Raw genomic sequence first — 14605 nt, forward strand, 5'->3', positions numbered from 1 at the left:
ATGTAAAAGTTCAACCAAAACCAGCAGTTGTTTTTAATAATATTTTGTTTATTAAATGTTGACAATTTTTAGCATTTTTATACATTTATATTTTAGTTTCCAAAATTTTCTTCCCCTCTACCCTTCCCTCTTCTGAAAATGGTAGGCAATTTGATATAGGTTATACATAAACTATCAGAAAAAAACATGTTTACAAGTTAGGAATATTTGTCATATTAGCCGTGAAAGAAGAAACATCAACGGGGAAAAAACAAAAAAGAAAAAGCAAAAAAAGTACGTCGCAATTGGGATTCAGATTTCATTAGTTCTTTATCTGGATATCTATAGCATTTTTCTTTATGAGTACTTTGTACTTGTCTTGGATGACATTTGTTGCTGAAAAGAACTGAGTCATTCCTTTTTTTGGTTTGTTTTTTGTTTTTTGTTTTTTCAGGGCAATGGGGTTAAGTGGCTTGCCCAAGGCCACACAGCTAGGTAATTATTAAGTGTCTGAGGTCGGATTTGACCTCGGTTCCTCCTGACTCCCAACTCCAGGGCCAGTGCTCTATCCACTGTGCAACCTAGCCACCCCCTGAGTCATTCCTTCTTGACCATCATACAATGTTGCTGATATTGTGTATATTTTCCTGGTTCTGCTTATTTCATTTTTCATCAGTTTATATAAGTCTTTCCAGGTTTTCTGAAATCTACCTGTTCATCATTTCTTATTGCACAATAGGCATCTCAATTTCCAATATTTTGCCACCATGAAAAAGGCTGCTATAAATATATATATGTGTGTGTGTATATATATATATATATGTATATATATATGTATGTATGTATGTATATATACATATATATGTATATATATTTATTTATATATACATATATATGTATATATATTTATTTATATATATATATATATATATACATAGGTCCTTTTCCTTTTTTTATTTCTTTGGGACACAGACCTAGTAGTAGTATTGCTTAACCAAAAGGGATGCATAAATTAGCTACCTTTGAGCATAGTTCCAATTTGTTCTCCAGAATGGTTAAATCAGTTCACTTGAACAACAGTGCATTAGTGTCCAAATTTTCCCACATCATTTTTTCTGTTTCATTAGTTAATCTTATAGGTAGAATCTCAGAGTTTTAATTTGCCTTTCTCTAATTAAAAGTGATTTAGATCACTTCTTCATTTGTCTATAGACAGCTTTGGCTTTTTTGTCTGAAAACTGCCTGTTCATATTCTTTGACCACTTATCAATTGGGGAATAATTTATAAATTTGATTTAGTTCTTTATATATTGAAGACATTTGCTATAAAGATTATTTCCCAGCTTTCTGCTTTTATTCTAATTTTGGTTGCATTAGTTTTGTTGGTACAAAATTTTTTTAATATAAGCAATATAATCAAAATTATTTGTTTTATATTTCATGTGTTCTATCCCTTGTTTGGTCATAGATTCTTCTCTTCTCCATAGAGCTGACAGACTGTTTTGATAGTATTGCTATTACTTCATTTTTCTTGTTACCTTTTAGCAAGATGTAGTTTCCTTCCTTATCTCTTTTAATAAGGTCAATTTTTTTTTTTAGGTTTTTGCAAGGCAAATGGGGTTAAAGTGGCTTGCCCAAGGCCACACAGCTAGGTAATTATTAAGTGTCTGAGGCTGGATTTGAACCCAGGTATTCCTGACTCCAGGGCTGGTGCTCTATCCACTGCACCACCTAGCCACCCTCAATAAGGTCTATTTTTGCTTTTGCTTCATCTGAGATCAAAATTGCTACTCCTGCTTTGTTTTATTTTACCTAATAAATGATATTTCACCTAATAATAATTTTTTGTTATTTATTTTATTTCACTTAATGATAGATTCTCCTCCAGTTCTCCTACCTTTACTCTGTGGGTCTCTCTGCTTCAAGTGTGTTTCTTGGACATAACTTAGTAGGATTCTGGTTTTTTGATCCACTCTGCTTTTCATTTTATAGTAGAATTTGTCATATTCATATTCAAGTTATGGTTACTATGTATTTCTCTCCATCATACTTTTCCTCCTGTTTGTACTCTCCTTTTTTACCCTTTGCCTCTTCAATAATATTTTGCTTCTACCTCCTCTCCAGTCTGTGTTTTCTTCTGTCAGTTCCCCCCCCACCTTTATTTAATTTCCTTCCCTCCTACTTTCCTATTAAGTAAAAAGTCAATGTTCTTTTAACAAAGCCTACAACCTAGAAATACTTCTTAAAAAATTTTTTTTTGCAAGGCAATGGGGTTAAGTGGCTTGCCCAAGGGTACACAGCTACATAATTAAATGACTGAAGCTGAATTTGAAATCAGTTCCTCTTGACTGCAGGGCCAGTGCTGCATCCACTGCTCTGCCTACCTCTTAAAATACCTATTTGAAAACTGAACAAAGTAGCTGTATGAAAAAAAGTATATAAGTACACACAGAGACCTGAAATTTTAAACTATTAAAGAGGAACAGCTTGGCCTTGGATCCAGAAAAATCTGTGTATAACACATTATAACACTATATATATATATATATATATATATATATATATAAAGACTATATATAAATATATAACTACAGCTTCTATATTGCTTGTTATTATGCCTTGGTGGAGGGAGTGTCTGGCTCAGAGGTTCCCCATATGTATAAAGTTCTCTAAACCAATGGAATCACAAATCTGGAAGGGACTGATTTTAAACTTTCAAGCAAGCTTGAAACCATTTTTTTAATACTTTAAAACAAAATTTTGTTTTCATATCATATGCATTTTTCCTTCTACCCTTCTTATAGAAATATCCTTTATGAAAATAAAACAAAATTAACCAAAACATTGATAAAGTTTGACATCTGTAGTGTTACACATCAGCAGTTCCCATCCTCTTCCAAGAGGGAAGTGACTTTTTCCACTCTTTTATTTGAAGTTAACCTTAGTCAAAAAAAATTTTTTTTAGGTTTTTGACAGGCTTGCCCAAGGCCATGCAGCTAGGTAATTATTAAGTGTCTGAGGCCATATTTGAACTCGGGGTAGTCCTAACTCCAGGGCCAGTGCTCTATCCATTAAGCCACCTAGCCCCCCCCCCCGCCCCAGTTAACCTTAGTCATAAGCTGAAAGCCATCAAGTTTCATTGTTTCTTTGTTCATTGCATTTTCATGGTTGTCAATATGTATATATCTTTTTTCTAGTTTGACTTACTTCACCTTCTTTAAGTTCATACTGTTCATTTCAATTCATAGTCTTCCCATGCGTCTCCGCATTCATTATATTTATTGTAATAAACACAGTTAATTTTCTATACTACAATTTATTTTATCATTTCCCAATGCTATTTGTTTCTATTTCTTTGCTACTTAAAAAAACTGCAACTGTAAATATTTTGTTGTCTACAAGGACTTACTTTGTATCACTGATCGTCTAGGAGTACATGATTCAAGGAATCTCTTTCAGAGGATATGGACATTTTAGTAATTTTCTTTGCATAATTGTAAATTGTTTTCCAAAATGGCAGGACTAATTCACAGCTTTATCAAAGGAAATTAATGTGCTTTTTCCCCTCAATTCTTTTGAATTTGACTATTCTCTACTTTTGTTTTGTTTGTTTTTTTGGTTGATGTGATGTGTGAAAGGCAAGACCTAAGAATTATTTGGATTTGGATTTCTCTATAGTAGTGATTTGGAACATTCTTTTGTGTAGTTACAGCATGCACTTTTTAAAAAGAATTATTTGTTCATATTCCTCAATTATATCTGTTGGGGAATAAATTGACCTTAAATTTTGCTAAATCATTATTAGAAAATAACAGTAAATATTGAATTGAAACAAAAATATAGACAGTCTTAGAACTAAACTAATTGCTAAGGTGCTTCTTGAAGATATTTATATAATATACAAAATACCTTCTGCTTTTAAATTTTTCTGTTAAGATTATCACCCTTAAACTGTCCTACATAATGTATAATATACAAAAATACTTTAACATTGATGTTTGTTTGAATAATCAAATGTTTGGAATCTACATAGAATTTTATTTTCCCAGTAGTGTTTGACTCAGGGTATAATCACTTTTCTCTATAATATCGAAGGAAAAATAATTCCTGAAATCCTGTGAAGATTTGCTAGATAAAAAGTATTGATTCTATAATTGTTGCATAAATTATCCAGTTATTGACAAATATTATTGGTTTGTTATCATGGTAAATGCACTTAGAATTTGACTCTGCTATTTTCAGTATGACTTTGAGCTCTTTAGGCCTCAGTTTTTTCTTCTATAAAATGGGGATAATGATACTTCTATCCTCTTAGTTCACTGGTATGCTTTGAGGATCAGATGAGATAATGTGTATAAAGCTCTGTAAAAATGCAAGCTTATTATTATAATTGCCTCTCTAAAGTCTTCTGTACCATTCATTTACGTGGACACGTTCTTTGGAAACTTCATGTTGTATAATTAAAAGGTTTTAGCCTCTCATTCATGTAACCAGATGAAAAATATACTTATTATAAAGCATCTGCATCTACATATCTCATTAAAATGTGACACATACTTGTAGTCATATTGCATAAACTTTTAAATTACATATCAGAACCAAAAGGTCCCTAGTTCAATGCCTCACCATGGTATATGGTAGCAACTCAGTGTTCTTGAAGCTATTCTGCTATAGTACAAGAAAATTCCAGCAAACTTAAAAGACTTTGAATATGGTCCCAGACATATTTGCTTTCCAAAGACCATTTAAAAGATAAGTTTATCACCAGAAGGTAGACCATTTAGTTGAAATGTAATATACATATTTTTAGGACATATATTAAGATTTACTTGGCTTTTGGTGCTTTATACATTAGATTCTTGTTCAGTGATCAAGGAGTAAACACTGGGAGAATTATATAGTATGATTCACAGATTCTCTTTGAGGAGAAAAATACAAGAATTGATAGAGTTTTATTATGTGTACAGGAACAAGAAGAATCATTTCATAGGACTTTGGTCATTTTATGTTAAAGTGTTTAGGATGGGGGCAGCTGGGTGGTGAAGTGGATTAGAACACTGGCCCTGGAGTCAGGAGGACCTGAGTTCAAATCCAGCATCATACACTTAATACGTGCCTAGCTGTGTGACCTTGGGCAAGTCACTTAATCCCATTGCCATAAATAAAAAAAAAATTTTTTAATGTGTTTAGGATAAACATTATGAAGATATTTGCAATTTTATATGCTAATATCTGCTGGAAACAATGTTGTAGAAGAAAAGTTCTGTGAAGATGTTCATAAGACATGCCAAGTTAAAAGAACTCATACTCCAATATACTTCTCTTTAGGGAATACACTGTGCTGATTTCATCAAATCCCAGAAGTTTTCAGAGACTATTCAATGAACTCTATTATCATTCAAAAATATTCAGTCTGACTTTCCAAAAGGAAAAAACCAAGTGATTAAAGAAAGCCTATTATCCAGGTTAGGATATACATTTGGTAGACAATTCATAAAACTGATTCCCAGTTCATATATCTTTGACAGACCCTGCAAACAATTAATGAGCTAATCTCAAAGAATAGGAAACTTGAATTCTAATCTTGATGTTGGTACTACTTTAATAAGAAGTAGGATAGCAACACCTATTCTGATTAATATCATTAAAAATTATCTGAAATGTATAAAGCATTATCCAAAAATATGCTAGAAATTAATATTAAAAATCCATAAAAGAAATCATATTTATACCTATAGAGAGGTAATGTGAAATAATGAGTAAATAATCTAATTTGGAGTCAGAAAGACTACTGCTTCTGACACATATTTTAATTGTCACATTCATTTAGTTAAACTCTCTGTACCTCAGTACCAGGAAACTCACTGATAACAGATTCTTACTGTGGCTCATTAGCATTTGAATTCTTTCTTTTGGTTGGTTGGTTGGTTGCTGAATCTTGTCTTTGTCCAATGGTTGTGGATTTTGATTATACTGTTCCTGGGAGTTTTCATTTCTTTCAAGAGTTGACCATTAGTTTCTATATCTGGTTCCAAGAGATTTAGGTAATTTTGATTCATAATTTCCTAAAATTTAATGTTTAGGTTCTTTTTCGTTCACAATTTTCAGGTACACTAATGATTCTTGAATTTTTCTCCTTTTCAAAACATTTCTAACATAATCTCATTTTTTCTTCATTTTTCCATTCTCATGTCCACATTTAATTTATAAAAAAATTAGTTTTTTTTTTTTAACTCAGTACTAAGTTGTGGCAGACAGGTGATGCTATCATTAGAAATGAGAAAGTGAGGGAAAAAAGATAATTTTTTAGAAGTAAAAGAAAATGAAAAATTGAGTTTGGGAGAGTGAGTTTGAAGTGCTGGTTGGATATCCATATGAAGAGTAGGCAGTTGGAGATTCTGTTCTAGAACTTGAGGCGAAGACTGATCTCAGTACTTTGATCTTGTCTTTTCTGTGTTCAAAATATTTTAATGACTCCTTATTGTCACCCATATCAGATCTAAATTCTAGTCTATCATTCAAGACCCTCTTTAATCTAACTCTTTTTAGCTAAACTAATTGTCCAGTACTGATCCTTTCTGACTGGTCCCTTCTATTAGAGTTTGAGTCTTCTATTCAGGATTCTGTAAACTGTATATGACCTTGTTTATTCCCTCTTTGGTGGTTTTTTTTTGGGGGGGGCTTTTTTTTTTTACTCCTGGTGTTCTTCTCAGATAAAATTCCCTCTCCTGCATTCTATTTGAATCTTACCTAATCCCTCAAGGTCTAGTTCAAGTCTTATCTGCTCTAAGAAGTCTTCTTTGACTATTCCTACCCTGACTCTCCTTCACTAACTTTCAGTATTTACATGACATAAGTATCATGAAGATTATTATGAAGAGATCAAGAAGAATGTTACTTGAGAAAAAGTTATTACATTGGCACTCTGGAGTGGTTGGTTTCAGTTGAATGATAAGGTTGAAAGACATTGCAGAGATAGAAATAAGAGGAAAGAAGGGAGTGGCACCTTCTCAAGAATAACTTAGAAAGGGAGAAAAATATATAGACTGAACAATAGATCAAGTGAGAGGTTTTTAAGAATGGGAGAGAGAGAGAGAGAGAGAGAGAGATGAGAATATTTGTGGGGAGCAGGGAAGGAATCAGTAGATATGGAGAAATTGAAGACCAGAGAATGGTGGTGATGGTGGGGGCTATCTGATGGAAAAAATTGGAAGGAGTTCAATCAAGGATACACGTTTTGCTTTGGCAATGGAAAGGACCACTTCACTAAAGATACCAGTGAAGGAGTCTCCTAAGGGATTTCTGGACTTTGAGGCAAGAGGACTGGTTTTCAAGTCCTGCCTCAGATCCTATTAATTTCTTAATCCTGGGTGAATCACTTACTATCTCAGGGCCTTAATTTCTTCATCTATAAAATAAGGGTGTTGGAATGAATAATAGCTTTTTTTTCCAACTTCAAATCTTGGGCCAGTGACCTATTAGTAATAAGGATAGGGGCTAGACTGTGATTTCAGTGATAAAGAGAAGGAAACTCCCTCTACTAATACAGATCAACATATAATTTAGAAGATTTCCTGAGAGAAATGACTTTTCCATTAATAGCATGTATTTATACAGGGTGTCCCAAAAGTTTTATTTGTTAATTAAGCTATTAAATTTTTTTGAGGTAATCTGGGTTAAGTGACTTACCCAGGGTCACACAGCTAGTGTCTGAATCTGGATCTGAACTCAGGTCCTCCTGACTTCAGCACTCTATCCACTGTTCCAACTAGATGTCCTATTAAATCTTAAATAAATTTATAAAGGGCATCCCAAAATTCTGAGTGCAATAAAAGTTTTAATATCTATAGCAAAGTTTTAAATGTATAAAACTGCATTAAGATTTTTTGGATATATCTGATAAACTCTCTAGAGATTAAAAAGTGCTTTTTTGATGACAATTCTATAAGGTAGGCAATACAAGAATTATTCCTATTTTAGAGTGGTGAAATTCAGGCATAGAGAGGTTTAAAGACATGTTCAAGTTTACATGGTATGAATGAAAGGGCTTTGGTTTGAATTTAGGAGACTTTCACCATTCCCAACTCCATAGCTCATCTGATGTTTCCCTTATTGTACAAACTGGAGCTTTTCTGGAGCTTCTATGTTCTTCTCTGAGCATTCTTGTATGAAGGACATGGTTTTCAAATATGCCTGTTATATTATGGGATTTAGTTCTTTCATAGTGTCTTTTCACTGCTAACATCTCTGTATTATATAATACCTCTGTAACTTCTCTTTTATTCATCTTCTTCACTCTTTTCTAGTCCTGTTGCCACCACATTAATTGAGGGATAAGAAAGGCTAGGACCTGGACCTATGATTTCATTAATATAGGAAATTCTGAGGTGAGGAAATTGTCTATACCAAGCCAAGTCAGTGTTTTCTGCAATTTACAGTATTAGAGTTGTCTAGATTGTTGAGAAGTTAAATGACTTGCCCAGGATCACAGTCAGTATATATCCAGGTAGGTCTTGAATCTATGTTATCCTGGTTCTGAGATTGGCTCTCTATCCCCTGTACTATGCTACCTCTATATTAATTCAAGCACTTCACTATTGCAATTACCTTAACTGGCCTTCCTTCCCCAATTTCTTACTGTTTGATTCATCATATTCAATGGTCAAAATAACATTACTTCTCTGTTCAAAAATCTTCAATGGTTCTCTATTTCCTGTGAAATAAAAAAGTTAAAGGACTTCATCTGGCATTTAAGTTTCTCAACATCAATCTCCAGTATAGCTTTGCAGTTTTAGATTGCCTATATATTCTCTCTTTTTTTGGCAAGGCAATGGCATTAATGACTTGCCCACACAGCTAAGTATCAAGTGTCTAAGTCTAGATTTGAATGCAGGTCCCCTGACTCCATAACTAGTGCTCCATCCACTGCTGCCTATATATATATATCTTCTCTTTTCATGGAATATTAGACCTTTATTTCAGTCAATTTGCCCCATATCCTTCTGTCTCTATACCTTTCTTAAATACTATATTCTATATCTAAAGTTCTATAATTCTTTCTCCATCACTACTAATGAAAAGTATTTAATTAAGTTCTCTATTTCTTTAGTGATGAATGCTGTGTAAGTGCTCACATAAGAAAAAGTAAGATTATAGCTTCAACATTATTATTTTGCTGTGGTGAACCATCTGTTACGCCTACCTCCTCATATCTTGAAGACACTAGTAATAGACTTATAGACTTACTAATAACTGATTTCAATAGTTTTTCTAGGAATTTAATATCTGTTTTCAAACCCAATTGTTCTTTTATGTTATGTCCTTTTCCTTCCCTATCATTTAACAATGTGGAAAAAAAGAAAATTATCTAAAGAGTAGAAGAACTTCATTGAGAGATGGCAAAATTGAACAAATAAGTCAATAAGAGTGTAGTAGAAACTACCTAGATTTTAAAATGAAATACTTATATGCTGGTATGATATAATTTGCAGTATAAATGAATGATCAGATGGAATTCCTTCACATGTCTCCATATTCTATCCATATTAATAACTTCCATCTCTATGACTTTCAAGTAGACTACATTGTAGATGCAAGAAAAAGTGATCTTCAATACCAACTCCCTTCACTCACTTCTGCCTTAGTGAATATAGTGAGAAGGTATGATGTATGCAAAGTGTCTTTAGGCAAATATAATTATAAATCTGAGGCTATGTGTCCTGCACCATGTCTTTTCCTTTTCCCAGCTTTGGGATCTTTTACAGTTCTGGAGTTGTTGGCAATTCACTCTTCTGCTGATCCTTTACCATTTTACATCCAAAATCTTGTCATCCATTCATCTACTTTACTTGAAACTATAAATTCATCTACCTTACTTATAACTGCAAATGCCAACCATTCCACCATTATTAATTTTTCATGATGTTACTAGTTATTCCAGTTGAGAGAGATAACTCCATAAGAATGTACCATGTAAATTATTTCAGATTTTTATTTTCCTTCTTTTCCTCTCACTTTATTTTATTATCATAAAATTAAATATGCTTTGAAAAAAAATGTGTGTGCTTTCTTCAGGGCCAGTTATTAACTTCTATTGGTAATGAGGAGTAGGAGGAAGGGAACCAGGTTGAAAGCCAGGAGACCCAGTTCTAGTCACAGTTCTGCCACTAATTCATTGTGTGACCTTGACCAATTCTTTTCATATTCCTGAGAGTCATTTTCCTATTAAAAAAAAGGAGGTTCCAGATAACCTTTATGATCTCTTCCAGATCAAAGACTCTTTGATTCCATGAACTATGTTCATGTTTTAGAGACAGCTAGTTACTGTTAGCAGCTTGACAAATTAAGCAGCTTATCTAAATTTCATTGGACAGAAGCATAGCAGGACTAAAGTGAGGCAGTAATTTCCAAACCAGTACTTTGCATCAGAAGCAAGCAGGATCCAGACACACTTATTATGCTAATGATCAGTTATACCCTAATCTTTCTCACCAAGGAAACAGTTAAAAGAAACTTAAGGTTATTTGCAGCATTTGTCAGGCTACCATCAGCCTTGTATTACACAGACTAGAGCCATTTATTAAGAAAATTATATGACCCTGAAACATAGCCAAGGTTACAAATTCTTCTTGGGAGCCTGTATAGCAATAATACAGCCAAAAGTCAGAGTTGGCAAGCAACCATCTTCTGAAAGATGCAAGCCCAGCCATAGAGAGTATCAAATAGGGTTGTCTCCAATCTCCCAGGCACTACAGCTGAATGATGACTGGAACCAATCTCCTTTGTTGAGTTTTCATCTGAGTCGTGCCACTAACCCCAATTCTCTGCCTTGGGCCTGCTTTGTTTTTAATGATCTCATTAGCTCCAAAGGATTCAATAATTATCCTTATGCCAGTAATTCTCAGATCTACTTTTCCAGTCCTAATTTCTGTCCTGACCTCTAGTCTTACATTTTTAATTGCCTATTGGCTATATTGAACCCAGTGTCTCGTATTCATTTTAAATTCAACTTAATGAGAATCAAATTCATATCTCCTATAAAAACCTTCCCTCTTCCTAATTTTTCTCTTACTGTAGAAGGAATCATCTATCTCCTGTTCACCCAGGCTTAAAATCCAGGTATGATCCTGAATTCCTTACTCTCTCACCTCCTATTTCCAATTTGTTATCAAGTAATGTCAATTCTAGCTTCACATCTCTTCTATACCTTCCCTTTTCTACTCTAACAATGCCACAACCCCAGAATAGTCCATGCCTGGACTAGTTCAATAGTTGTCTTGATCTCTGTACCTCATGTCTCTCCTCATTCTGGTCTAAACCCAGGTCTGACCATGTCATCCCCTATTTAATAAATTCCAATGGTTCCCTATTCCCTTCTGGATCAAATAAAAATTCTTTTATTTGGCATTCAAAGCTCTTCATAACCTGGACCTCTCTGACTTTTCCAATATAATTCTTCCTTATTCTCCTCTAAGTGCTCTTTGTTCTAGTAACGCTGGTCTTCTTACTGTTCCTCAAATAAGACTCTCCATCTATTGACTCCATGCATTTTCTCTAGCTACCCTCCATGCCTGGTTTGCCTTCCCTCTTTGTTTGTGAATTTTTTCAGTTCTCAGATAAAATTCCACTCTGCAAAATGTCTTCCTAGATTCTCCTTAATACTAGTGTCTTCTCTTTTCTGAGAAAAATTGTAAAATTCAAAACCTTACAAAAATGATAGGCAGAAACTACTATTGTATATAATTGGAAAGTAAATATTGATTTAAAAAAAACAAATTTAAAAAGGACAACAATGTCAAAATTGCCTACATACAAAACCTCAAAGAGAAATATGAATTTATCTCAGGTCCAAAAGTTCTCCTAAGAAGAGTCAAAAAGGATTTTGAAAATCATAAGAGAAGTAGAAGAAAAACGAAAGTTATGCAAGAGAATCATAAAAAGAGCCACCTACTTGGAAAAGGAAGCCCCCAAAAAAACAGAAAAAAAGAAATTTAACTCCTTAAAAAGCAGAATTGATGAAACGGAAAAGGAAATGCAAAAGTTAACTGAAGAAAATAATTACCTAAAAATTAGAATTGGGCAAGTGGAAATTATTGACTTTATGAGACATTCAGAATCAAAAGAAAGGAATGGAAAAAAAAGAGAAGAAAATGTAAAATACCACATTGGAAAAGCAGCTGACCTGCAGAATAGACACAGGAAGAGATAATTTAAGATCATTGAACTATCTGAAAGCCACAATCAAAAAAGATCTGGATAGTGTCTTTCAAGAAATTATCAAGGAAAACTGCCCTGATATACTAGAACCAGAATTTGCCAATCACCTCCTGAAAGAGATCCCAAATTACCAGAATTTTTATAGCCAAATTCCAGAACACTCAGACCAAGGAGAAAATATGGCAAACATCAAGAAAGCAACAATTCAAATGTTGAAGCAACATAGGATTTAGCAACTTACACATTAAAGTATTGGACAACTTAGAATATGATATTCTGGAAGGTAAAAGAACTTGGATTACAACCAAGAATCAGAAAAACTGAGCATAATCTTTCAGGGGTAAAAACTGATATTCAATGAATTCATTCCTAATGAAAAGACCAGAATGAGATTGAACATTTGCTTTTCAAAAATAAGACTCAAGGAGCATAAAAAGATAAACTGAAAAGAAAAAAGTAAGTTATTCAAAAAAGATTAAACTGCTTTATATCTCTACACAGGAACATGAGACTTGTAACTCTTAAGAACTGAATCTATTAGGGCAGGTTGAAGGAGTATACAAAGAAAAGGGTACAGGTATAAATTGGTTTTGATGGAATGATAGAAAAAATTAAGGGATGAAAAAGAAGTTTGCACTTGTAGAAGATGGAAGAGAGAGCAAAATGAGTGTATTATCTTACATGAGACTTGAAAGGTCTATTACAGTAGAAGGCAAGAAAGGAGAAGGTATGAACATTACTTGACTCTTACTTTCATTGAATTTGACTCAAAGAGGGAATAGCACACACACACTTAGTTGAATATAGACCACTATCTTACCTTATTGGGAAGTAGGAGGGGAGAAAAACAACAAAATGGGAAGGGGACTGATAGAAGGAAGGGAAGACTGAGGCAACTGGTAGTCAGAAGCAAAACACTGGTGAGGAGAGAAAGGGTGAAAGGAAAGAGAAAAAATATGAATGGGAAAATAGTATGAATGAAAATACAAAGTAATCATAACTATAACTGTAAATGGGATGAACTCATTCATAAAATGGAAGTGAATAACAGAAGCAGAATTCTACAATATATTGTTTAAAAGAAGCACATTTGAAGCACAGAGTCACAGAGAATGGAGGTAAAAGATTGGAGCAGTATATATTATGCTTCAGTTAAGTAAAAATAAAAGGTAGGTATAGCACTCCTGATCTCAGACAAACCAAAAGAAAAAAGTAGAACTAATTAAAAGAGACTACGAAGGAAACTACATTTTTCTAAAAGGTACTATAGACTATAAAATAATATAAAATCTAAACATATGTCTCAGATGGAATAGCATTCAAATTTCTAAAGGAGAAATTAAATGAGCTGCAGGAAAAAATAGTAAAACTATTTAGTAGGGGACCTGAATTTTCCCCTCTCAGAACTAGGTAAATCTAACCACAAAATAAACAAGAAAGAAAGTAAAGAGATGAGTAGAATTTTAGAAAAATTAGATATAATAGACCTCTAGAGAAAAGTGAATGAAGATAGAAATACACCTTTTTCTCAGTGGTACATGTCACCTACTTAAAAATTGACCATATTTTTAGGGGATAAAAATCTCATTCAAATGAAGAAAGGCAGAAATATTAAGCAACCTTTTTAGATCATGATGCAATAAAAATTACATTTAATAAAAGGCCATAGAAAGATAGATTAAAAATTAATTGGGGGTGGCTAGGTGGCACAGTGGATAAAGCACCAGCCCTGGAGTCAGGAGTACCTGCATTCAAATCAGACACTTAATAATTACCTAGCTATGTGGCCTTGGGCAAGCCACTTAACCCCATTTGCCTTGCAAAAACCTAAAAAAAATTAATTGGAAACTAATCTAATCCTGAAGAATGAGTGGATCAAAGAACAAATCATAGAAACAATTTCATCAAAGAGAATGACAGCAATGAGACAGCATACCAAAATTTATGGAGGTAGCCTAAGTTGTACTTGGGGAAACATATTTTTTTATCTCTAAATGCTTATATCAATAAAATAGAGAAAGAACTGATAAATGAGTTGGGCATGTAGCTAAAAAAAGCTAGAAAAAAATTTCATTAATTAGAAATTTTTTATTTTTTTTCTAGATTTTTTTTTGATTACACCAAAATTTTTTTTCATTATTTTGAAATACTGAAAACCAAAAGAGAGACTGATAACACTGAAAGCAAGAAAACCATTTAACTAATAAAATTTAGAGCTAGTTTTATGTAACAAAAAACAAAAATATAGTATATAAACCACTGGTTAATTTTATTTAAAAAAGAAAGAAGACTGAGCGAGATGAGCAGAACCAGAAGAACATGGGAGTGATGATCAACCTTAATGGACTTACTCCTACCAGCAGGGCAACAATCAGGCACAATTTTGGGATATGTACAATGGAGAATGCCA

The sequence above is a fragment of the Macrotis lagotis genome, chromosome X, assembly GCF_037893015.1.
Source record: "Macrotis lagotis isolate mMagLag1 chromosome X, bilby.v1.9.chrom.fasta, whole genome shotgun sequence".
Lineage (NCBI taxonomy): Eukaryota > Metazoa > Chordata > Mammalia > Peramelemorphia > Peramelidae > Macrotis > Macrotis lagotis.